The sequence below is a fragment of the Heteronotia binoei genome, chromosome 13, assembly GCF_032191835.1.
Source record: "Heteronotia binoei isolate CCM8104 ecotype False Entrance Well chromosome 13, APGP_CSIRO_Hbin_v1, whole genome shotgun sequence".
Taxonomy (NCBI): domain Eukaryota; kingdom Metazoa; phylum Chordata; class Lepidosauria; order Squamata; family Gekkonidae; genus Heteronotia; species Heteronotia binoei.
In genome coordinates, this window is record NC_083235.1 from 81,198,497 (window position 1) to 81,225,379 (window position 26,883).

Here is a 26,883-nt window from a genome sequence, read left to right on the forward strand (position 1 = left end):
GGCGTGGATGCCAATATGTAGATCCAGGGTCTTTTTTCAGAAGGCTGCAATGGAAAACAGGGTGAATTTTACTAAACATCTTTGGTAGTTCTAATTCCACAGTTACTGAATTTATAACTCGTTTGATCTTAAAGGGACCCAAGTATTTATACGCTAATTTCCGGGAGGGTTGTGGCAATGGTAAGTTCTTGGTTGACAGAAACACGGTGTCCCCCACTTTGAAATCCCATTCAGGCGAGTGTTTTTAATCAAAGTGTTTTTTATAGTCTTGTTTAGCAGTTTCTTGTTTTCCTGGATCACTTTCCACCCCTCGGCTAAAGTTTCCCACCATTGCTGGCTCGAGCCAGGTGACGCTGTTCCTTCCGGAGCTGGTAGCAATGGGAATGGCTTTCCTTCATAGCCACTCACAATTTGAAATGCCGACGTCTTGGTAGAGCTATGTACGCTGTTATTGTACCCGTATTCTGCAAAGGGGAGTAGCTCCACCCAATTTGTCTGTTGATAATTTACATAACACCGTAAGTATTGTTCGAGAAGCCTGTTCACACGCTCTGTCTGTCTGTCCATTTGGGGATGGTAGGCGGAACTTAGTCCTTGTTCTATGCCCGCCACCTTACAGAACTCCCGCCAGAAGTTGGCAACGAACTGCGAGCCACGGTCACTAATGACCTTATCGGGGAATGAGTGTAGTCTAACCACGTGGTGGAAAAATAAGCAGGCCAGTTTCTTGGCGGTGGGTATTTGTTTCCACGGAATAAAGTGAGCCTCTTTGGAGAAAGTGTCCACCACCACCAAAATCACTGTGTGCCCCTGAGAGACCGGTAATTCGACTATAAAGTCCATCGATACTACTGACCATGGTCTCTCTGCAGTCGGAGTGGGACGGAGTAAACCCGGTGTTTTCCCTCCCCTCTTTTTTGGCCATAATGCACATGGGGCATGAAGTTACAAATTCAGAAACATCCTTTTTCATATGGGGCCACCAGAATTGTCTATTTACTAAGTGCAGCGTCTTTACGTAGCTGAAATGCCCTTCTGGTTTACTGTTGTGGCAGTGCTGCAGTACTTCTTGGCAGAGGGTTTTCGGGACGTGCAGTTTCCCCTCATGATACCAACCCCCCCTTCTCCTTTGGAGAGCCCTTCCGGGTGATCCTCTCCCTCTTGTTCTGTTTCGGCGATCAGTTTACTGCCCCCCCCCATGGTTCTGGGGACCTTGTTTTCTTTCCTGATCATGTGGTTACTTCCCCTGCTATTGCCGAGGGGGGGATGAGGGAGTCTATAGTTTCTTCTCTCTGACTCTCGTGCTGCGGTAGCCGGGAGAGTTCATCTGCCAGAAAATTCTTGGAGCCCAGTATGTGTTTTAGTGTGAAATCAAACTTGGCAGAAAACCCCGCCCACCAGATCTGTTTGGCAGTTTATTTTCGGTGCCCGGTTAGTGCCTCTAGGTTTTTGTGATCCATCCAAATTTCAAACGGCACTCGCGCCCCCTATAGCCATGAGCGCCAAGTCTTCAATGCGAACATCACCGCAAATGCTTCCTTGTACCAAACTGACCAATTGCGCTGCTCGTTAGAGAATTTTTTGGAAATGTACGCGCATGGTTTTAATCTGCCTTCGTTATCTTTTTTGCATCAATATTGCTCCGATGGCTACATCGGAGTCGTCACATTGCACCACAAAGGGTTTGAGTTCGTTTGGGTGCGCCAAAATGGGCTCGCTCATGAACAGTTGTTTTAGTTTGTCAAACGCTTGTTGGCATTTGGGGGACCATGCTAGTTTGGCTCCTGGTTTACTCACTTCCGGACCCTTCCCCTTGGTTTTCAATAGGTCGGTCAAGGGTAGCATGACTTTAGCATAGCTCTCTATGAACCCCGTGTAGAAATTTGCAAACCCGAGAAATGATTGGAGTTGTTTACGTGTTCTCGGGGGTTCTCAGTCTAGCACGGCTTGTATTCTGACCGGGTCCATAGCTAGTCCCTTCCCCGAGACTCTAAATCCCAAATAATCGAGTTCCTCTTGGTGAAATTTGCACTTTGACAATTTGGCATATAGTTTGTGCTCCAGCAACGTGTTGAGTACTTTCCTTACCAAATTTATGTGGGAGGGTACATCTTTCAAATAGATAATGATGTCAACCAGGTACACCACCACCCCTTTGTACAGGTATTCCCTCAGTACTTCATTGATGAAGTTCATAAATACTCCCGGTGCGCCTTGCAGCCCAAACGACATTACTAAATACTCGAATTGTCCCATGGGCGTATTGAATGCCGTTTTCCATTCATCTCCCTCCTTAATCCTGACCCGGAAGTAGGCATCTCTCAAATCTAGTTTGGTAAAAATGGATCCCTCTGACACCGTGCTTAATAAGTCTTTGATCAGGGGGATTGGGTAGGCGTTTGACATGGAGATGGCGTTTATCCCACGAAAAGCCATACAAAGTCTAAGCCCCACCCCCCGTCCTTCTTCTTTCTGAACAGTACCGGGGCCACGTGGGGTGCGGTTGCTGGTCTAATGAATCCCTGCTTTAAGTTTTTATCCAGGAACTTTCTCAGTTCCTCCTTCTCCGCCCATCCCATTGAGTAGAGTTTTGCTTTGGGTAATTCCTGGCCTGGTATGAGTTCTATGGCACAGTCTGTGCTTCTATGGGGTGGAAGTTCATTTGCTTCTTCCTCACTAAACGCTTTGTGTAAGTCCCGGTACTCTTTAGGGATGAACTGCACTTCTATCATTAAACACAGTCTCTCGTTCTTAGGTGGAGGTGAGGGCCCCCATTTTAATGACCAGTGGTGGTGGGTGCATTTTTTGCTATCAAAGTCTATGGTTTGCTCTGCCCACTGGATGTTTGGTTGGTGTTTTGCCAGCTAACCCACCCCCACCACCATGTCAAACGAAGAGGAGGGGGCAATTACCAGCACTTCCATGTCCCAGTGTTCCTTAATCTCCACTGGAAAAAAATTGGGTTTCTTCCACACATGGCTCCCCTTTCATTACTGACCTGTCCATTTGCTCGAATTGGAGTGGGTGGGGCAGGGGGGTGCATGCTAATCCTAATGCTTCAACTAATCTTGGAGTGATAATTTCCCGGGTGCACCCTGAGTCAATTAGGGCCCGGGTGTGCATAAACCTCTTGGAGTTGGGGTTTAACAAAGTCAAAGGGACCAGAAACAGTTCTCCAGATATTCTCACCCGCAGTGGTGCCGGTGCGGCGTTGACCTGCCTTCCAGCACCACTCAGGGCAGGTCGTCCCCGTTTCCTGCCGGCTCCGCCTCTTCCTCTGACTTGTTCCCTCTGGTAAAATCCTCGTCAAGCACCGCCGATAGTGTGTTGCCCCAACTGGGCTCCCTCGATTTTCCCGATGCTTTCTTTGGCTTGGGTGCCGCCATCTTCGGGGCAAAGGGGGGGCATGGATTTCATAGTGGAACTTCCCCCCTCCCGGGGGAAGACAGTCATCCTAGTAGTAGTGGACACCTTTTCTAAGCAAGCGCATTTCATCCCCTGCCCCCAACTGCCCACGGCGAAGAAACTAGCGGCCCTGTTTTTCGATCACGTGATAAAATTACACTCATTTCCCGACAAGGTCATTAGCGACCGCGGGCCGCAGTTTGTTGCCACCTTCTGGCGGGAGTTCTGCAAATTAGTAGGAATGGAGCAAGGGTTGAGTTCAGCGTACCATCCCCAGACGGACGGACAGACAAAGAGGGTGAACGGGGTGCTGGAGCAATACCTAAGATGTTTTGTGAACCAACGCCAGTCCGACTGGGTAGATGTGCTCCCCTTTGCCGAGTATTGCTATAACAACAGTATGCAGAGTTCCACCAAAGCCTCCCCCTTCTCCACAGTGTTCAGCTATGAGGGGAAGCCGATCCCTCTGCTGCCTGGGGGGAACAGCCAGGGGACCCCCTTGGCTTTTGAACAATGGTGGCAGGGGCCGAGTAGCAGTTGGCCAACCATCAAGGAAAACTTAGAGGCAGCAAAAGAATCTTACAAAAAGCAGTATGACAAATCACACGCCCCAGCTGGGGAGTTCAAAGTAGGGGATTCTGTGTTCCTGTCGATCAAAAATCTGCCTCTCAACCAGCCATCCAGGAAACTGACTTAGAAATTCCTGGGGCCCTTCCGAATTAAAAGAGTGATCAATCCAGTAACTGTGGAACTAGACTTCCCTCCTGCTTTAGGTAAAATCCACCCTGTGTTTCATTGCAGCCTGCTCTGCCGGGACCCCGGGCCGTTGAGTTGGCATCCTCCCCCATCAGGAGCCCTCACTGCCCTGCCGGTCGACCGCTGCCTCATCAGTCAAGAAGCCAGGGATTGTAAAACAACGCAGCCTCCTCCGCAGCCACGCGCCATGGAGGGGGCTTAGGGGGGGCAGTATGTCAAGTCTGCTATGATTTCTATGTGTAGCTAAGTTACTTCTTTGGTTCAGGAAAAGGATCCTGGGTAAAACCACACTGTATGCCAATGCTGCTAGCTCGAACTCTCCTCTCCTCCCTCCCACCCTTTGTTATGTAGCAATGCTTTGAAATGGGAATATGGGAACAAGATTGTAGAGCCTTCTCAGAGGAGCGTGGGGGGAAGCTGGTGCCAAGAAGATGCTCAAGGCCGACACAGGCCTGAGAACGAAATAGTAACATCAATGTGTGAATGTGCCCTGCATAGAGTGCCCCTCCCTTAAGAATCCCTTTGATGTATACCTTATATGATTGCTTTGTTTGTATACTCGCCAGTCTTTCAACTTCATTCTATAGTCCAACAACATGTTACAATAAACTAGAAACTTTTATCAAAAAGGTCTCATTATTGAAACATCAGACTTGACAGCTCACTCCAAGACAATGGAAAAACTTATCTGAGAGCTACAGTTTGCTGATGACACTGCACTCGTCTCCCACTCGGTATCAGTTCTGCAGCATATGACGTCCTGCTTTGCAGAGGCTGCCAAGCTATTCGGCCTAGAAGTTAGTCTGAAGAAGACAGAAGTTCTCCACCAGCCTGCACCCCAGGTAGATTATCACCCTCCCTGCATCACTGTGGGTGAATCAGTTCTGAAGACAGTCCAGAAGTTCAGCTACCTGGGGTGCATCATCTCCTCAGATGCCAAGATCGACAAGGAGATTGACAATAGGCTGGCAAAGGCAAACCGTGCATTTGGCTGACTGCACAAAAGAGTGTGGAGCAACAAGCATCTGAAAAAAGGCACAAAGATCAATGTTTACAAAGCGGTTGTGATGACAACCCTCATCTATGGCTTCGAATCGTGGGTTTTATACCGTCATCACCTGCAACTCCTTGAGCGCTTTCATCACCGCTGCCTTCGCACCATCCTCAACATCCACTGGAGTGACTTTGTGACCAACACTGAAGTCCTCAAGAGGGTGGAGGTTACAAGCATCAAGGCACTGCTGTTGAAGATGCAGCTGCGCTGGGCAGGGCATATTTCTAGGATGGAAAACCACCGCCTTCCCAAGATTGCTCTGTATGGCAAACTTTCCACCAGTCATCGAAATAGAGGGGCACCAAAGAAGAGGTACAAGGACTCCCTGAAGAAATCCCTTGGCACCTGTCGCATCAACCATCACCAGTGGTCTGACCTAGCCTCAGATCGCAAAGCATGGAGGCACACCATCCACCAGGCTGTCTCTTCCTTTGAGAACGCACGCATAGCTGGTCTTGAGGACAAAAGGAGATTGAGGAAGAATCGCACTGCTACAGCACCAACCCCAAATCATACTTTTCCCTGCAGCCACTGTGGCCGGATCTGCCTGTCCCGCATTGGTCTTGTCAGCCACCAGCTGGGGGGGGGGAGCAACAGTGGGAGGGCTTCCAGTGCCCTGGCCCCACTGGTCGACATTCTGGTGCTTTTTGGGCATTGTATGAGGAAGTTTTGGACTGGATAGTCCACTGGCCTGATTCAGCATGGCTCCTCTTATGTTTATGTTCCTTCTTTCCATGTCTTCCTTTTCCTTTCCTTCCATTTCATTCTTTCACTTTCTTTCTTTCCTTCCATTTTTGCTGGATGACACTTTTCTGTTCATCATACTGTTATTGCAGACATAGGAGCTCTGCCAATGAAAAATTGGCACCCCCAGTTGTAGTCAGGTGGTTTTCTATGAGATTTCTGTGTGAGTGAGTGAGAGTAAGAGGTGTGGGGCTGAAAGAGATTATTGGAGATTACTGTGGTATATCTCAACAGCACTGAAAGAGATGGTACTATGAACTTGGCACCATTTTACTGGTCCTGCTTTTAACAGCTGTCTGACACCAAAATTAAACTCCTTCTGTAGATATTAAAAAGGATGAAAGTAGTTCATTGGCTAAGTATCTGCACAACAGGTTGCTTTTAAAGGCATGTAAAACAGCCAGTAAAAAGCTGCAAGCCCTTCATAAATATCCTTTTGGGGATAACTGCAGAAAAGCTTGTATGAACTTCATATAACTTGAAATTAATTCATTAATTGCAGTACAATTCTCTGCTACCTTTCACAGCAATTTCCCAGTATTTCAACCAAAGAAAAGTATGAAAAATAGCTGTTGAAAGATTTTCTTGAAACCAAACAAGCCTGGTTGTAGCTTGAGGCAGGGTTCCAGTAGTAGCAACTAAAGGAAGGGCCTACTAAATGTATCAGCAACTGCCAGGGCCCAGTGTGGGTGGAACACAGTGCTGGCATTCCTGATGGCAATGGCAACAGAACTCCCAACTGCATACACTGGCCAGTGCTGTTGAGAAAGGGAAGTGTAGGTGGTGCAGGCAATTGAAGATGGGCATTAGGAGTGCTTGCAAGCTGGAGAAGAATACACAAACAGATAGGTGCATGCAGGTGTGAGGGTGAAAAGAGGATCACCCACTTTCCACCCCCATTTTGGCTCAGCATGAGTTTCAGAGAGATTTTTCTGAAAATGAATTTACTTTAGAAGAAGAGGCAGGTTTGAGGGAGTGCCCTGGAAGTGACATCACAGGAAAAGGTGGAGTTTTGGTTCAGTGTGCCCCGGAAGTGATATCACTTGGTCTTTGACACCACAGGAAATGACATAATTCCTGTCTCTCCTGAAGGAGAAGTGTAAAAATAACTGGGCCACGGAAAGAAAACTTTGGGAAACCCTGCTTTAGCATATATATCCATTTTGTTAAATGCAATAGGATCTCCACACCATCATTTCCTCCTGCACAAATTTTAATCAAGCTTGATTTCCGCCTCCTTTTTGTAACTGCGCACAATGTCTCCATTTTAATTTCTTCCAACTCCTTTCCCACTGGATCTTTCTCAGCCTCTCTTTACTCCGTAGGCATCACTGGGGTCCCTTCATCATTCCGCTCGTGTAGATTTTCAGTTTCGCTGTATTTTAAAATAAAGATTTCCATCTTGTCCTGTATTAATTCTGCTAGCAGACCGATTTCCTGCTTTAAGGATGATATGGCAATCATAATATCTTTTTAATAAAGCACTTCAGGTTGAATCGCCATTTTCTCCACAATGTAACTCAGTCTGATTATCAAAGTTAAAGAACCAACTCAAAGTCCCAGATAGTCTATATTTCTCAATCTCCTCCAGCCATAAACTTTCCTCTTACAATTTGGTTATAATTATTTCAATTCCAATCAGATGTCAAAAGCATTTCTCTTAAAAAATATAGCAGATTTTTGTTTGGACTGTATTAAAATAAAATAATGCTCTCATTATAGTTTGGTTAGTTGTAAGCCAAATCCATTCAAATGTCCATGTTCAGTCCAATTTAAGTTATAAGAAGTTCTTAAGTTTGTTCTTTGTCTTTTTAAAGCCTTCCTTGGGGGAAAAGGGGGGGGGGAGATATTCTCCTCTTTCCCTTTTTTTGAACAGTCCAAATTGGTGTTCTGACAGAAGATCCATTAATTGGTAGTAGTAAAAAGAAAAACTTACTTGCACGATAGCATTTTGGTGATTAAGGTAGAAATATGGTATAGTAGAAGCTTGTTAAGGAAGAAAAGCAGTCAGGTGTTCATCTCTTACTGCCATCATGGCAACTGCGACGATGGGGTATTGGGGCAGACAGGAGAAACAGGGACAACTGCTGCCATTTCCCTGGCTTCTGTAGAGCCCCTTGCCATTGGAAGACCCCTCCAGGATCTTCCTCAAGATACCACAGCTGTGGCACCCCCCCACCGCCTGGTTGGGAGGGTCGCAGAGAGCGAGCTGCATGCACCCCACCGAGCTTGAGATGCTGGAACCCGGAAGTCAGCAGCATTAATAATTAGTGTTAATGTTCACTGCATAATTCAATTCAATAAAAATTACAGTGTACAAAGCTTACTGCTAGTGTCTATATTTAATCTTTATCTTCTTCTTCCCGGCTTGTAGACCAAACAGAACAAACACAGTTCACAATGCTCAGAGTTACTTCCCAGCAGAGAGTCCAGAATCCAAAAAGGCCAGTCCACAAATTGCATCCAACTCCTTTCAATATATTCTGACCCAAGCGTGCCAAAAAGTTATTATAAATCCATTAAATCCTCAAAGGCTCTCAAGAGTCACAGCAAATAATCCACAACAACAAGGTTCTAAAGCATTTTATAATCCCACCAAAATTTCCAAATTCCGACCAGTCAGCCAAAGAAAATAAATCCAACCAATTATAGAGAGCGCTAGAAAAGCAGGAACCTTGTTTCAATCTCTTCTGGAATTCACAGAAACTTTTAAAATCTTCCAAAAAGCTTAAAACATAACCTCGGATTTCTTCTTCATAGTAAAGCTTAGTACTTTGTCTATGTAAGTAAAACACAGACCTGTCAAGCACCGGTATTTCGAATAATCAAGCTATCATTTAAATCAAAGACTTGCTTTATTGATAATCCAATACTTGCCCAAGGAACGATACCTTGGAAGTGCTACATAGCTACATAGCATGGCATCTTAAAGGCTACTTCAAAGACAAAGTTCAGATAGCTTCAAGACATAACATACAGATGTGAATTGGACAGAAGGTTCAAAGCATACTATCAACTAGCCATTTGGATACTACAACATCTCTCGGTTCCCACACATTCCTGGCTTGCAGATATGTATGGGAACTCGGGGGAGGTACTGCTAATTTACAGTATGGAGATTACTTGCATATCCCGCATCCTTTAGAGTCTACAGGTAGGGAAAGCTTTGAAGAGAATCCTTTATTCAGAAACGGGGAATAGTGAAGAGAGAGAGTGGAGGGGGAAGTATGAACACCAAATGTATATTAATTCAATATCAGAAATATCATGCTTGACAGACCTCACTAGAAAGTCCAATCTTCAGAAAGGGGGCACTTTAAGTCAAAGCCTCCCCTCTCCCCTTTTGTATCCAAGCTCCAATCAATCCTCTCTTACACATAGATCCCAAACACTGCATAATTCACAGCAACAGGAACACTTATGGAGACAGGTAGCAGGAGTAGGAACAACAGATCGAGTAGTAAGCTGTGCCTAGAAGCTGCTACAGAGAGCTAGTAGAAAAGGGGGTGATCACAGCATAGATCACAGCACTGAGCCACCTAGTAGGAAGGGCGGGATATAAATCACAAATAAATAAAAATAAAAATAAATAGTTGCCAATGGTGTCTGAATGATTTGCACTTTATTTATTTATTTATTTAGTCGATTTGTATTCCGCCCTTTCCCAGGAATGGGCTCAGGGTGGATAACATTATAATAAAATGAAAATTTAAAATATACAATTAAAAATCAGGATAATAGAAAACAATACAATGATCAAGGTGTCTCCCCTGCCAGGTAAGAATAAGAAATCACTATGTGTTTAGAGCGACTGTCTGCTTGCCATACCCTGAGCCAAATCCCTCTTCTGGCCATGGTTCCTGAAGAAAGGCCTCTGGAACAGAATGTGAGAGCATCAAGTGACGCATCAGCAGAGAATTCTGTAGCTTTGAGTAGCCTGTTGGTACCATCAAGTAGTCTTTTATCATTCTCAGGTAGTAGTTGAGTTAATCTCCTAGCCCAAGCTATGGCAGCTCTGAAACAATAGAAGATGCAGCACAAGCTTTGATTGCCATGGCAACTGCTTCATGAGATCTCTTGAGTCTATTTTTCTGTCCCAGTTATTCCTGAGAGAACCATGGCCATCTTCCGAAACAAATCCAGAAGACTGGAGTGCTGCCACAGGTGCATCCACTACCAGGACCTGTAATATCTCATTTGCAAAAGCAGGTAAATCATACAGCTTTTTAACAAAACTGGGAAACTGTCTATTTGAATTAGGTTTCGCCCGCTCAGCTTTTAGTTGCCTTTCAAAGAATTGTGGAAAAGGAAAAACATTTGCTGACGTATGTGAGCCGGGAAAATACTCCCTATCTCCAGTGGCTTTATTCCTAGGGTTAGTAGAAGAAGTAGAAGCATCTTCTTCAGAGGAAGAATCCTGAAGTGCTAGGGCCACGATAACTCTGGATAACAAGAATTGGTAATCATCCGACTTAAAGAAATGAACTGACTGTTCAGGGATGCTAATGTCCTCCACCTCTTCATTAGGGATAAAGTCTTTCACATCTCTAGCCTGCAATTCAGAATCAGAAGGGTTTCCCTCTGATTCATCCCCTGAATCTCTATAATCTTGGACCTGCATCCTGGCTGCTTTGGTAAGCCAGTTCCCTCCGTAGGGTTATGCTGCTTGGGGCGTCGCGGACTAGGGGGAGGAGAAGAGGGGGATCTCGATCCCACTGAACTATTTTCCATGGCCCCTGAGCAGCAGGCATTAAAAATCTCTGCTCTAATGGTCTGCTGCAACATACTCATGAACTCTCTAGGAAAAGGCCCCTGCAGGGGATGTACATTACCAGACTGTATGTCCTGGACCAGGCTCACAGAAGAGGCTTGCCCTGATGATGATAATGAAGTCTTACGACTGGAGATTGGGAACAGGGGTTGTAGCTGCAGCTTGAGAGTCCTGGAGCCAATTGCCATCATTTCACACCACCACACCCCCATCAAGATGGCTGCTGTCTCTGGCAACTTGCCGGGGATGTGGGGATTCAGCCATGGATAAGGAGGAGCCTGGGCACTTCTGACTGTACTGACGCACTTCACTCAAGCAGGAAACGTTGCCGGGAGCTGAAACAAGTTGAGAGGACATGCAGGCACTGGATTCCTTCCCTGTAGCTCCGTCTGAAGTGTTGGGGACTGGTGTGTCTTCTAAAAGGTTGTCCCGGAAGCCTTCCATTAGCACCTAAGTGGCTACGTGGCAAAATTGTCTCTAGGCAAGCCGGTCTAACTCTAATCCCTCACCGATCGAAAGGGGGGGCTAGAGGAGGAAGGAGTTTAAAGTAAGAGTCTACAAAGAGCTAAAGGCACAAGAAGAAAATTAAATAAAATAGAAAGGAAGCGAGTAAGGTTGGAAGAGGAAAGAATAGCAGAAAAAATACACTCCTAGAAGGGAAAAGGTTTAGAACTAAACGAAATAGCAGCTCTCCTTCTCGAGGCAGGAAAGAAACTGAGGAGATGGGTGTTCCAGTATCACAGGAAGAATAAAGATTCTATTTTCTGCCTCCCTGACATGATAGTGGGAAACACCCAAGATGTTCTCCAGCTCAAAGGGAGAAAGGAAGGAAGGGAGGGGTAGAAAAAGGGGAGAAAGGAGTGAAAGAAAGAAAAATAAAAAGAAAGAAGATAGAATGAAAGAAAAAGATAGAAAGACAGAGAGACAGAGAAAGAATGAGGGAGAGGTTGGAGAGAGGAGTGAAGAATAGAAAAATGAAAGGAAGGAAGGCACATAGAATGTTTACTCTCCCCCCTGTCAAAGACAATATAGCATGTGGATTTGTCAGGACATGTGACAAAATCTGTATGATTTACACTGCAATAATGTGCAGAGTTTCAATGAACTTTAGACTGGAGTAAATCTGCATAGGGTTGTGTTGTTAATCTTGCAACCTATGCAGTAAAAACTCTCAAGTAGCAACTATCCATTTGGGAGTTTTCCTAGACAAAAACCAGTATTGTATATAGGTGCAAACATTTTCTCCAGGAGCAGCGTGTAAAGCAATGCTAAAGATTTCCCATGGAGAAGAAGTTCATAAGAAAGAAGTCATTTTTAGAATCATAATTTTAAGTGATTCCCAACTTGTTTTTTTTTTTCGTTTTTGGTCTACTTGCCTATTTAAGAGAGTGTTATAGAGACTGGTAGAATAAAATGATGGATATAAAGGCAGAGACCTTTTTTTTATTAACATCTGACCCTGGATCTTGTTATCCCAGTATACAAGCTTTTTATCCTTCAAAGTGGTGTTCTTTTAAGAGGAAAGGAAAGAGTAGTGTAGCACCCTTTAAAGACCTGAAGTGCTATGCTGCTTATCAAGTAACTTCAAAGTCTTTGGGGGTTAAATGGTTACTGTCCTGGGTACTGAGTGATTCCGTGCCAGAAACTCTGGCCATAGTATTATTTTTTCCTCATGGGAGCTGTCCACTGATACATATCTTTTGAAAATTATCCCATCCTTAATTTATTTGAGCAGCAGAAAAATCCCTTTTATTCCATTCTTCCTTCAGTGATCTCCCTCCACCCTGTTTCCCCCAATTTCTGTTTTGTAGTTGGTGGATTTGTAGTAAATGAGTGAAGAGTGGAGGATACAGTTGGGAGCCCAGATTTGAGGGGAAAGTTATTGCTGTGAGAATGCTGTCAGGGGTTGGTGTTGGAACTCTGCTCCTGAGGAAAATATATTATACCTGGTTTTCTCCAGTTTTCTTCTACAACATACTCAGCTGTGGGAGAGCTGAAGAAGCCCATGGAAATTATTTTTGAGCTTCTGGGACTCCTGTAGCAATTTCCCCCTTTTGAAGCTAATTTTGGAAGGTATGTAAAGCTGGGGGAAGTTGTCTTGCAACTGCCACTGGGGGGAAAGAGTCCTGGCCCTCTTAGTTCTGAAAGCCCTTCTTGTCTTGACTATGTGCTGTGTTCAGGAAACTATAATGCTTTCTGGGTTTTTTTTTAAAAGAAAAAGATCAGAAGTCTGTTTTGTCCAACTTGTCACAGCTTATCAGCCTTCTTTCCAGTCCCCCCTCTTCAAACGCATAAGCATAGGCACACATACAAAAATGTTGAATGGCTTTGAGCAGCTATTCAGGACACATGTGACTAGACAAGTAAAAACAAAGACATGGAAAAGCGAACTCAGACACAAGAGAAGAAAGACAAAGGTGTGAATGGATTGTTGAGGTTATTCAGATCAGCAAATGGGCCTCTGACATCAAAAGCTTGCCTTCTCTCCCTTTCTCACAGGTGTGCATACCATTAAACAGTGGGCTTCATTAAATAGGGCTGGTATTTGGGAGGACAAAGGGCATTTCTTTCATAAATACAGTCAGACACAGATTTGCTGTGTACACATACAAACACATACACACAGAGTAAAATATATGTAATCCACATATAAATGCATTCTGATCAAAGTAACGGCGGTAGCAGAAAGCTCTCCCCTGGAATCAGATATACACTAGAGAGCCAAGGAAAAGTGATTTTACAGCTCTGTCTCATAATTTGTCTTCTTAAAAACCACAGATTTACTGGCTAGTCATTTTTACAGAATGATTTAAATGCCTTTCAAGTAATGCAGTAGTTATATGGTGGTACAAGAATTGAATGGGTGCCCTGTGACATTTGTGTGAAAAATGGATCACCTAAGAAGCATTATCCTAACTTAATCTACTTGAAGTGGTGCATATTTTCAATGTTCTGTTCCACATGTCACTGAGAATGTGCTATCTCTGTGCAAATCACCTGATAAAGAGTTTTGAGTGATGAGTAGAGCAATCCTGACGCCTGTGCCGCAGCATCTGGCCACCACATGACAGTGGCTGTGCTAGTCTATTCCCTAAGGGCATATGTTGTGCAGTGGCCAGAAGTGGTGGGTTTGCAATGTTTGCAAAGTTGGTGTGCTAGCATCTATAGCAATTGCAACACAGCAGTCAGTGGAGGCATTGTATCACAGCAATGAACAGGACTGCCAAAAGTAATCAGGGGCCATGAGGCAAGGGGGTGAAGTCCAGCATCCATCTCAGGCAGGGGGTAAAGAGAGGTGGGCCACAGGAGTTCCCCTCATTTTCAGGAACACCCCCCTCCACCTTAAAGGGACCAACACTTATCAGCACCTGATAGTGGAAAAGGTGGAGAGATTCTCATAGGAATAGTCTATGATTGCACTTTCAATATTTCACTTTTAAGAAACTCCCACCACTTTTGAACCCCCTTCTTCCTAAGTATTTCTGACCATGGGATTTTACTCAGCATAGTTCTAAGTTTGTTGAAGTTTGCCTTTCTGAAGTCCAACCTATACATCTGACTACATACAGTATTTCCCTTCCTTAAGACTGTAAATTGCAAAATCACATGGTCACTACTGCCCAGGGTGCCCACTATTTCTACTTCTTCAATCAATTCTTCCTTCTTGGTGAGAACCAAGTCCAAGATAGCAGACCCCCTTGCTCCCTTCATCACTTTCTGGAAAAAGAAGTTGTCACCAAGATAAGTCAGGAATTTATTTGACCTTTCGTTTTTAGCAGAGTTGGACAGATGTATTTAAAGTTGCTTTCTTTCCACCTCCACCTCCCCCCAATCTATTTGTCTTTCTTCCTCCCTTCTTGCCCTCCCTCCCTGTGGCTCTCAAATATCTGACATTCATGTCTTATGGCTCTCAAACATGTGACATTTATTGCATGTGTCTCTTGGTCATCCCTAATATATCATATGCCCCTACATTCAAGGGATTCTCTCCTAGGGGACATGTGCTGGGTCCTGGTTCAAAGAGCAGTTCTTGTGCCTGTTGCTCAAAAACCAAGTTCCCCCCAGGGCAATTACACAGACAGAAACAGAACATCACTCCGCTCTGGCACCTTTAAGACCAACAAAGCACTATTCAAAGTAGAAACTTTTGTGTGCAAGCACACTTCCTCAGGTACAAACAATCAAATAAAATATCCTCAAGTCCTATTGAAAACACACTGCAACTTTGCATCTTGACTTCTTTATTTTAAATAGTCCTTGTATGCTTTTATATGGATATAACAAAAATTTCCATCCAACTTCTGTCTGAACAGAATTTAGGGATTGTAGATGTGTCAAGCATGAGATTTCAAAATAACCAGTCCTTGGATTTTGAAACAAAGTTAGGTTTATTGATAATCCATGTGGCTCATTCGAGCTGAAGATTGGGACTGATACTTTGTAACACTAGAATACAAGCTTTAAAATGGCACATCAAAGGTTCTATAAACAATTCTACATTCACATGTGAAATTCACACTCTGGATTCCTTATCTCTATTGCGGCTATCGCATCCTGGGTTCAGGCCTTGCTAGGCCTGGGAACACGTCCCAGGAGGTCTCATCTTCAAAGAGGGCATTCCTGCATCTGTTAGTAAAAGTGAAAGAAGAAAGGTGGGGGTTGCTACTTTGATGTGCTCACATTTTAACTTTGGGTTAGTAACATTTCTACCATCTAAATTCTAAGGTTTGACTTCAGCAATATAGAATGGGTTTACAATGCTTGACAAGATGTACTGTAGGCAATAAGAACTCATTTTAATACCATTTTCTCATTTTAAAAAGACTTTTTTTCTTTTTCAGTGTGGCCTACACAAGGAGGCTTGAAAAAGAAAAGAGACAAGATTTACATTTCCCCACCGCCAGGCAGTATTTACAATAGAAGGAATGTAGGCCAAGGAGAGACCTGAAAACAAAACAAGCAATTGATCTGGCAAATGGTCATTTAATATCCATGAAGGTGTGGTGGACTTCCGGGGTTGGAAAATGGTGAGCTGCGTTGCTTTCCCTAACGGGGGCAGGCTGGCATTTCTGTTCAGGGTATTAAAAGGCAAATCAATGCCTTCTGCCTACATTTCTCAGCTAGAGAATTGTCCAAGATATGCACAGATACTTTGAGGAGATTTACCTTGGCTGAAAGGGAGTCCCGGTGTGGGGGGCTCCTTTGAGGCTTTGAGGGATCTCCGAATAGCTGTTGCATATTCATCATCTGCAGACGTTTTAATGGATGCTAAAGAAAGAGGAGGATTTCAATTACCAGATTTAAGATTATATCATGAAGCAGTTTGTCTAGTGTGGATAAAAGATTGGTGATGCTGTTGAATAAAAAACTTTTAACTTTGGAAGGTCATGGAAATAAATTCGGCTGGCACGCTTATATATACTATGGAAAGAAAAAGTCGGATGGTTTTTTTTCTCACCATTATATAAGAAATAATCTACTAAATGTCTGGATGAAGTATAAGAAATATGGCGATGTGAGAAAACCACTATGGATAGTGCCAGCAAAAGTAATAAGAATAACAGCTGAGACAGGAGAGGAAAAAGGGATGTCATATAATCAATTATTAAAAATACAAAGTGGTAAAATGGAATTGAAAACTGCTGAAGAGTTGAATAATAAGTATGATTGGTTTCAAATGCAACAAATAAAAAGTTTGGTGGAAAGCGATGTTAAAACTGAAGGAATAAGATGAGAACAAACAGAAATGGAAAAAATTCTGGACGAGGGCAACCCGGGCCGGGACGATGATGAATGAGATCGAGTTGGGTTGGACGAGGAGCGCAGCCGAGGGACCGACAGAGGCAGAGAATGCAAGCCCCCCGAAAGAAACAGACATTATGGAAAAGATGAGGAAGGAAATGAGAACCATGGCCAAAGACCTCAGGGACGAGATCCACGCTCTCATGGCCAACACTGCTCTCATGGCCAGGGAGGTGCAGAGGCAGATCGACCGGCTGCTGCTTTGCGACTTTGGATGAGGGCCGCCAACAACACCTGCACCACCGGCCCCACTGGGACCGGCCACAGTGGATGCCCCACCGGTGCCTCAGGACCCACCGGCGCCGCCCGTGGTGCCCGACCAGCCCGGGGCCCCTGCAGTTCTGAGACCGCCGGGACTACCATACCCCGGGCCCCGGGAGTTTGGGCAGAACCGAGAATTGGATGTTACCTTCGATGACGATCCAGAAGAAGTGGAATACTTCACCATACAAGCCAATAGCTACATGCACTATTGGGGGAACACTTTCCCTGACGAGCCCAGTCGGGTGAACTATCTGGGCTCGAAGCTGAAGGGGTCAGCCAGGAGATGGTAAGTGAGCCTGTATGATAGCCGTGGCCCCAAGCTAACCAGCATCAAGGGTTTCCTACAGGCCATGCTTCTCTAGTACGAAGACCCCCTCCAAGAGACTCGGGCCCTTACCGCACTACACGATATGCAACAAGGGTCGAAATCGGAAAGGGAGTACACAGCGGACTTCAGGGCTCACTTCGTGAAGATCCGGGGTTGGAGCGAGATGATGAAAGTCGAGGCGTACCAACGAGGCCCCAACGCTAGCCTCCTGGATCGGGCTTTCCACCAGGCCCGCCCCACCACACTAGTGGGATGGATGCAGCTGGCAGGGGAAGTTGAAACGAACATGAAGCACATACCCCTGCAATGGCAACAGCAGCAAGAGGGAAAGGGGGGGACGTGAGGCTTGGTCAGGCACAAAGACCGAAGCCAAGAAGGTGCCAGCCCAAGGGGGGACCCCAAAACCCACCACGGGCCGAAAATGCTTCCATTGCGGCGACCCGGGGCACCTGGCGGCAAACTGCCCTGAGAAACCTCGAGTCCCCCCCCTTAACCCAAAGCCGACAGCGGTGGGACCAAAAAAGATGCCGGGGAAGTCCAAGGAGCCCAGTTGGGGCAGCACCGCAACCTTGATGGTGCTGGACGAGGATACTATAATTGTAGACGACCTAAGCGAGGAATCGTGGGAGCCAGAGCTGGCGGGAAACGAGAGTGACCTGCCCTGAACGGTGCCGGGAGGCAGGTTGTGGATCTAACGGCACCACTATGGGTGAGAATAACTGGGGCCCTGTTCTTTGTCCCCTTGACTTTATTGAACCCAAAACTCAAGCAATTCATGCACGCCCGAGGCCTAATTGACTCCGGGTGCACATGGGAGATTATCACCCCATGGCTGGTGGATGCCCTTGGACTATCTCAAACCCCCCTACCCCACCCAATCCAATTCGAACAGATGGACAGGTCTGTAATGCGGGGGGAGCCATGCGTGGAAGAGACCCAGGGCCTGCCAGTAGGGATAGAAGAACACTGGGAGGTAGAAGTTTTTGTCATTGCCCCTTCCTCCTCCTTCGATGTGGTGCTAAGGGTGGGCTGGCTAGCCAGACACCAGCCGGAACATACAGTGGGGAGCACAAACCATAGACTTCACCGACAAACGGTGCGAGCACCACCACTGGCTAGGAAAATGGGGGCCAAACCCACCCCCAAAGAATGAAAAGATGTGTGTGTCAGTAGAAGAGATCCGATCGATCCCAAGGGAGTACCGGGACTTACGCAAAGTGTTTAGCGAGGAGGAAGCCAATGAGCTGCCCCCCGCCACCGCAGTACCAACTGTGCCATCGAACTGATCCCAGGCCAAGAACTACCAAAGGCCAAACTGTACTCCATGGGGTGGGCGGAAAAGGCGGAATTGCGAAAGTTCATTGACAAGAACTTAAAAAGGGGTTTCATTAGGCCGGCAACCGCACCCCATTCCGGGCCCATCCTCTTTCGGAAAAAGAAGGACGGAAGCCTTAGGCTTTGCACTGACTTTCGCGGGATAAATGGGATTTCCATGTCCAACGCCTACCCCATCCCCCTAATCAGAGACTTACTAAGCACGGTGTCGGAAGGGTCCATCTTCACCAAGCTGGACCTAAGGGATGCCTACTTTCAAGTTAGAATCAAAGAGGGGGATGAGTGGAAGACGGCGTTTAACACGCCGATGGGCCAGTTCAAATATCTAGTAATGCCCTTCGGACTCCAGGGGGCCCCAGGGGTGTTCATGAACTTTATCAATGAAGTGCTAAGAGAGTACTTGTACAAGAGGGTGGTGGTATACCTGGATGACATCATTATCTATTCGAAAATTCTACCATCCCATGTACAACTGGTGAGGAAGGTGCTCTCCAACCTGTATGAGCACAAGTTATACACGAAGATGTCCAAATGCGAATTCCACCAAACGGAACTTGACTACCTGGGATTCCAGGTCTCCGGGAAAGGGTTGGCGATGGACCCAGCCAAAATACAAGCAGTGCTAGACTGGGAACCCCCGAGGACACGTAGACAGTTACAGTCCTTCCTCAGATTCGCGAATTTTTACAGGGGGTTCATTCAGGGGTTTGCCCAGGTGATGCTGCCCCTAACAGACTTTCTTAATACTAAGGGCAAGGGGCTGGAAGCTAAAAGACCTGGGGCCAAATTACCCTGGTCGCCCAGGTGCCAAGAGGCTTTCGACAAACTTAAGCGCTTGTTCACAAGCGAGCCGGTCCTCGCCCACCCAGACGAACTAAAGCCCTTTGTAGTCCAATGCGACGCCTCCGACATGGCCGTAGGAGCCATATTAATGCGGAGGGATGAGCAGGGGAGGTTGAGACCCTGTGCTTATATCTCTAAAAAATTTTCTCAAGAGCAGCGTAACTGGTCGGTCTGGGACAAAGAGGCATTTGCAGTAACTTTCGCTCTCAAAACATGGCGGTCTTGGTTAGAAGGAGCAAGAGTCCCATTCAAGATCTGGACCAACCATAAAAACATAGAAGCGCTCACAGGCCGCCGAAAGCTAACCGCAAAACAAATCCGGTGGGCCGGGTTCTTTGCCAAATTCTACTTCACCCTTAAACACATCCCAGGGTTGAAGGACTTTTTAGCCGATGCTATCTCCCGATTGCCCCAGCATGAGAGCCAGAGGGAGGAGGTGATAGACTCCATTATTCCCCCCTCAGCAGTGGCAGGAGCAGTGACAACATGATTAGGGAAAAGAACGAAAGTGTCAGAACTGGAAGAACTCCAAACGAGGCCCAAGACTTTGTTTCAAAAGTATAGGCGTTTATTGAGAACTACAGAGCTGAAGGTACAGGATAACACTGATGCCAAGGACTACCATTAGTTACATTTTATGCGGTTGTAGCAACCGTAATAAAACGATCTTTCACACGGCTGAAGACAACTGTCCGTTTTCCAGAGTCTGTTATCAGTAGGGAGGATGGAACCCTGCTAAGAAGGCCTGGTCGACCTAGCTTCAAAGGACACCTGCAGATGTTGACTAGGGGTTATCTGCCATCCTTCACTGATCACAGTTTGTTTGAAATGCTGAGGAATTTGTGTTAGTGGCCTGAAGCTGGGCACAGTGTGTTAGTATCGGGTTACAGCATGGAGTCAGTTTGGCTAAAGGCACATAGGAAAGTTACAAGTTCTGACATACTGCCACCCCTAAGCTCTTCGCCTTGGGCTTGTGTGGGTACAGTAGGTGGAATTTCTTAAGCAATTGAGGGGCTGACACATCACTAGCCTTGACCCACTCGTCACAGCTCGGGGGAAAGTACTTCCATCGAATCAGATACTGCAACACCCCCCCGCTGGATCCTGGAGTCTAGGATTTTCTCCACCTCATGGTGGCTCTGGCCCTTCACTCGAGTAGGAGGTGGCTCTGGAGGTCGAGGGTGCCAGGATGTAGCCCCAGGATCTTTGCGAAGAAGGCTGCAATGAAAAACAGGGTGGATCTTACTTAACAATTTGGGCAGTTCCAGTTCCACGGTTACCCTGTTGATCACCCTCTTTATCTTGAAGGGGCCAGTTTGCGGCAGGATTGGGGGAGAGGGGGTACTTGTAGGCCAGTTTGCGGCAGGATTGGGGGAGGGGGAGGTTCTTTGTTGACAGGAATACCTTTTCCCCCTCCTTGAACTCCCACTGGGGGGAGTGCTTTTTGTCAAAGTGCCGCTTGTATTCCTCTTTGGCCTCTTCCAGGTTTTCCTGGATCACCTTCCACCCCTGGCGTACCCCCTCCCACCATTGTTGACAGGAGGTTGGCTCGGGGGCTCCCGCGGGCAGTGGGAGGTGTGGGAAAGGCTTCCCCTCATACCCATTCACGATTTGGAATGGGGAGGTTTTGGTGGAGCTGTGGAGGCTGTTATTGTATCCGTATTCGGCGAAGGCTAACAACTCCACCCAGTTTGACTGTTGGTAATTGATATAGCACCGGAGGTATTGCTCTAAAAGCCCGTTCACCCTCTCCGTCTGACCGTCTGTTTGGGGGTGGTAGGCAGAGCTAAGCCCCTGCTCTATGCCAGCGATTTTGCAGAACTCCAGCCAGAAGTTGGCAACGAACTGTGGCCCGCGGTCGCTAATGACCTTATCTGGGAATGAATGGAGGTGGACCATGTGATTGAAAAATAGCTGGGCTAGCTTTTTTGCAGTGGGTAATTTCTTTTTTTTTTCTTTTTTTTTTTTTGCCATAATAATTTTTATTTTCTTTGTATCAATGTCAATGGCATTAATACACCCACTTCATCAACTTACTGTCACATAATATATACACGTTATTTACATAAGTAGAGTTGAATAAACTTCCTTGAGGAGAATGTCCGCGGCATCTATCTTAACTTAAATACAAACAGTGTTTAACTTTAGATCGTTACATTACAATTACACGACTTTTTATCTGCTTTATAGAATTCAGAACAAATTATAAATACAACAAATCATTTTTAGATAATTTTTAGATAATAATTATTTTTAAGTTTTTTCGGTTTTATCAGTGATAAAAATATTTTCTTTTTTCTCGTACCATTCATAAAACTTGCCCCAGTTTCTAACAGCGTCATCTTTAGATTCTCCTCTTAACATATTTGAAAGTACATCCATTTCGGCGGCATCCAAGACTTTTTCGATAACTTCACTCAGGTTCGGACCCCTCTCCTGACGCCAGTACTTAGCGTACACTATCCTTGCCGCAGTTATAATATAAATCACCATGTATTCTTCTGCTTGTGGAACTGTATTCTTAATAAATGATAATAGCATCACTTCTGGTTCAAAGACAAAATCTCTAGCTAATATTTCCTTTATCATACAGTGTATCTTTTTCCAGAAAGTTTTGGCCACTTTACAGTTCCACCACATATGATAAAATGAACCAATATCTACTTTGCACTTCCAACATACAGGTGACATTGCACGGTTAAATTTAGCTATCTGTACCGGGGTAAGATACCATCTGTGAAATAGTTTAAAAAAATTTTCCCTGTAATTAATTGGCTTTATCACTTTGTAATTCTTTTTCCAGAAATTGGACCATTGTTCTAAACTAATATTACGTTGTAAATTCTGCGCCCATTTCACCATAGAGTTTTTAACCACTTCATCTTCTAATTTAATTTGCAACATATAATTATAAACTTTCTTAATTATTTTCTCCTCTTCCCTTAATAGCAATTTGTCAAAATCGAAGTTTACTTTTGTAAATCCTTTCGCCTTGTCTGAGTTATATTTGGTTATTACTTGATTTCTGGTCCACCAATCCATACTTATCCCTCTAGAGTCTAGATCTTCTTTTCCTCTTAAGTTATCTTTATCATCCAAAATATCCTGATATCTAATTATCTTTTTAAAGTTAACCAGTTGAGGCAAAATTGACGCCTCTTCAGGAGATATCCATCTTGGTGTCTTAACATAAATCAATCTTCTAATTTTTAACCAGACCTCATAAATGGTTTTGCGGATCAAATGATTTTTAAAATATTTCTGCCCTTTCTGCACATACCATAGATTAGCATGCCAACCTGATTGTAGATCTGAGCCTTCTAAGGCTAATATACGCGTATTCTCCAGCCGGATCCATTCTTTTAGCCAAAGTGTGACACACGCAACATAATATGTTTCCCAATCTGGGAGTCCCAATCCGCCCATATCTTTTTTGTCTTTTAAAGTTTTCCATTTTATCCGAGATCGGTTACCTTGCCAAATAAAGGCTCTTACTAGTTGGTCTATTTTAGTAAAGAAGGGTTTCCTTATCCCAAAACTAATCATTTGAAACAGGAACATGACTTTAGGAAGGACCATCATCTTAATTAACGCTATCCTTCCCATAAAAGACAGTTTCATATTCGCCCATTTTTTTAAAGAGGAGTCAATTTCCTTTAACAGAGGTACATAATTATTATCGTATAGATTGCTACACTTATTGGAGAAAGTTATCCCCAAATATTTTATTTTTGTTTCATTACTAAATCCGGTTAATCTTTCAAGCTCTCTCACCTCTTGTGGGGAGATATTTTTATTGAGCATCTTAGATTTTTGCTTATTTATTCTTAGACCCGCGACCTGACCATAGTCTTCTAATTCTTTTAAAATCTCCTCCACGGATTCTCTGTTATTCTGTGATATCAATACCAAATCATCGGCATATGCTAAAATCTTATACGACTCTTTCTTAATTTCTAATCCTTTGATTTTGCTATTAGCCCTGATTAGGTTATTTAAGATTTCCAGTAATAAAATAAAGAGCAGCAGAGAGAGTGGGCATCCTTGTCTTGTGCCTTTATGTATCTTTACCTCTTCTGTTAAGTCTCCATTAATAATAAATCTAGCAACTTGTTCTGTATACAGAGCTTGTATGTTCTTAATAAAAATCTCGCCAAAACTCATCTCCCTTAATGCTCTGATCATAAAATCCCAATTAACATTATCGAAAGCCTTCTCGGCATCAATAAACAAAAGAATCAACTGTTTTTCTCTATGTAAATCGTAATATTCTAATATATTAGATATAATCCTGATGTTTGTTCGCATATATCTTTTCGGGAGGAATCCAGCCTGATCAGAATGGATTATATTTGCCAGAATTTTTTTAAGTCTATTCGCTAAAATAGAGGTATAAATCTTGTAATCTATGTTTAATAGAGAAATCGGGCGGTAGTTCTTAATATCCTCTAGGTCTTTTGATGTTTTGGGAATAAGTGATACATTTGCCCTTTTCCAAGACTCCGGAATTAGCTGAGTTTCCCAAATCTCCTCAATCAGGTTTTTATATTGGATTATAATATCCTCTTTAAAGCATATGTAATATTCGGCTGGCAGCCCATCTGGTCCTGCTGCCTTGTTCTTTTTTAGTCTGGCCCATACTTCTTCAATTTCATCAATTGTAATTGGACTTGCTAGACTAATCCTTTGCTCTTCGGTTAAGTTCTGTATCATTTTTTTGTCTTTAAAATAAGCTTCTATCTTATCAGAATTTACCTCATCTTTACTATATAATTGAGAGTAAAAATCCCATATTATTTTTTTCTTTTCTTCTGTTGCTGCTTTCTGACTACCATCTTTATCTTTCAAGACCCTTATTATTTTCTTTTCTTTCTCTTTTCTTATCTTGTATGACAACCATTTACCTGGCTTATTTGCATTTTCAAAAAATTGAGATCTGGTATATTGAATCTTCTTTTTCATCTCATCTAAGAATATTAAATGTATCTTGTGTTGTACTAACTTCATTTCAGCTTTAATTTGTTGAACCGAAGGTTTCTCTTTTAAGTAACTCTCTTTCTGCCTAAGCAATTCAGTTAAATTTGTTAAAATTTTATTCTCTTCTCGTTTTTTGAAATTATTAAAACTTATTGCTAACCCTCTCATATACGCTTTACTAGTCTCCCACAGTAATCTGTGGGAAGTCTCTCTCTGGGAATTAATCTGAAAGAATACCTTCATCTCCTCCTTAATAAATTTCACAAATTGTTTATCATCTAAAAGCCTCATATTAAACCTCCATCCTGGTCTTTTCTTAACATCTTTTATAGATATCATAATCGGATTATGGTCCGCTATTGTGCACGGTAATATTTCTGCATCTTCCAATATTTTAATTAGTCCAGCTGTCACCCAGAACATGTCGATGCGCGACCAGGAATTATGTCTCCCAGAAAAAAATGTAAAATCACTTTTGTTTGGATATATGACTCGCCAGGGATCTACCAGGATAAACTCATCTACCATTCTGAAAAAAATATCCGGTAGTGTATTACTACCTAATTTTTTCCTTCCTTTTTTATGATTTATGGAATTTCTATCTTGAATGGGACAAGTAACCGCATTAAAATCTCCTAATAGACAAATCTCATCATAATTGTATACACTGATCTTTGCATATAAATCTCTATAAAATTGGGTCTGTTCAACATTAGGTGCATAAATATTAACTAACAAAAACTTTACTGTTTCCGTAATTATTTCTATACCTTGCATCCTTGCATCCTCTGTTTGAAAAATCAGTTTGGCTTGCAATCGCTCATTAACATAGGTCACCAAACCCCCTTTTTTTTTTTCCAGTTGTGAGGTCACAAACATATTACCTAGCTTCTTATTAAACAAATATGCCTCATCCCGTTTTCTTAAATGAGTCTCCTGCAAGCATATAATGTCCAAATTTAATTTCTTTAATTGCTGAAAAACACGTTTCCTTTTTTGGGGCGAGTTCAGGCCATTTACATTCTGCGACAAAATCTTTAAACTATTCGCCATTTAGGAATCTAAACAATATCTTAATCTTCCTTAAAAAAAATTCTTCTTTTTCTTTTGAGCTCTTGTCTCTCTCTGCCCACGCTCTTGCGCTTGTTCAATTTCAGTTTCGGTCTTTTCTTCTTGTGAACGGTCATCTACAGCCTCAACTGGGTCTAATTGCCTTCCTGGGCTCCAATTTCCTTTAGAAATCCTTCTATCCACTTTCTTCTCCCACGTTCTAGCTTGATTAAGTATAAAATCCTCTGCCTTCTCTGGGGAGTCAATCTTGTATCTTACACCACCGTATGTAAACAGCACCCCCTCCGGAATCATCCATCTGTAAATTATCCCTCGATCTTGCAGCCTACCCGCAGTGGGTAATTTCTTACAGGGGATGAAGTGGGCTTGTTTAGAGAAGGTGTCTACTACTACCAGGATCACCGTTTTCCCCTGGGAAGGAGGTAGTTCTACTATAAAGTCCATTGAAACTACCGCCCAGGGTCTGTTTGCCGTAGGGAGGGGGATTAGGTGGCCGGGTGGTTTCCCCCCCTTCGTTTTGCCATGATGCATGTTGGGCAAGAGCTTACAAACTCTGACACTTCCCTTTTCAGGTGTGGCCACCAGAATTGCCTGGTTAATAGGTTCAGGGTTTTTACGTATCTGAAGTGCCCCGCCAGGCGGCTGGAGTGGCACTGCGTTAGGACGCCCCCCCGTAGGCTCTTTGGCACGTAGATTTTACCATTGTAGTACCAGAGCCCTCCCTCTCCTTTCTCAATGCCTTCGGGCCGTTCCCCTCCCTCTGCTTCTGTCTCGGCCACGAAGCGTTTCCTCTCTTTCGGTTCCGGGGTCCCCGTCTGCTTTCCAGAACGGGTGGTGACTCCCCCCACTACTGCCGAGGGGGGTATGAGAGAGTCTACTACCTCCTCCCTTTGGCTGTCGTGTTGGAGCATGCGTGAGAGCGCGTCAGCTAGAAAGTTCTTAGTACCCGGGATGTGCTTCAGCACAAAGTCAAATTTGGCGAAAAACCCTGCCCACCGTATTTGTTTCGCGGTCAGTTTGCGCCGGCCGGTCAGGGCTTCTAGATTCTTGTGGTCTGTCCAGATTTTGAATGGGACCCAGGGCCCCTCGAGCCACGACCGCCATGTTTTTAGGGCGAAAGTGACCGCGAACGCCTCCTTGTCCCACACGGACCAATTTCTCTGCTCGTTTGAAAATTTATGGGAGATATACGCACATGGTCTGAGCCCCCCCTCATCGTCTTTTTGCATGAGTATGGCCCCCACCGCGACATCGGAAGCGTCGCATTGCACCACAAAGGGTTTTAATTCATTGGGGTGGGCTAGGACCGGCTCGCTCGTGAATAGTCTTTTCAATTCGTCAAAGGCACGCTGGCATTCGGGCAACCAAACCAGGCATGCTCCGGGTCTCTTCGCTTCCTCCCCCTTTCCTTTTGTCTTGAGGAGTTCGGTGAGGGGTAGCATGACCTGGGCGAACCCTTTGATGAACCCGCGGTAAAAATTTGCGAACCCGAGGAAAGATTGTAACTGCCGTCGGGTTTGAGGTGGTTCCCAA

At 44.5% G+C, this 26,883-nt stretch overlaps 1 protein-coding gene across 1 annotated transcript in view; it reads left to right on the top strand.

Moving 5' to 3' along the window:
- Positions 1 to 26,883, top strand: part of NTN1 (netrin 1) — a 623,591-nt gene that overhangs the window by 404,978 nt on the left and 191,730 nt on the right. The gene's annotated exons all lie outside the window — the stretch shown is intronic.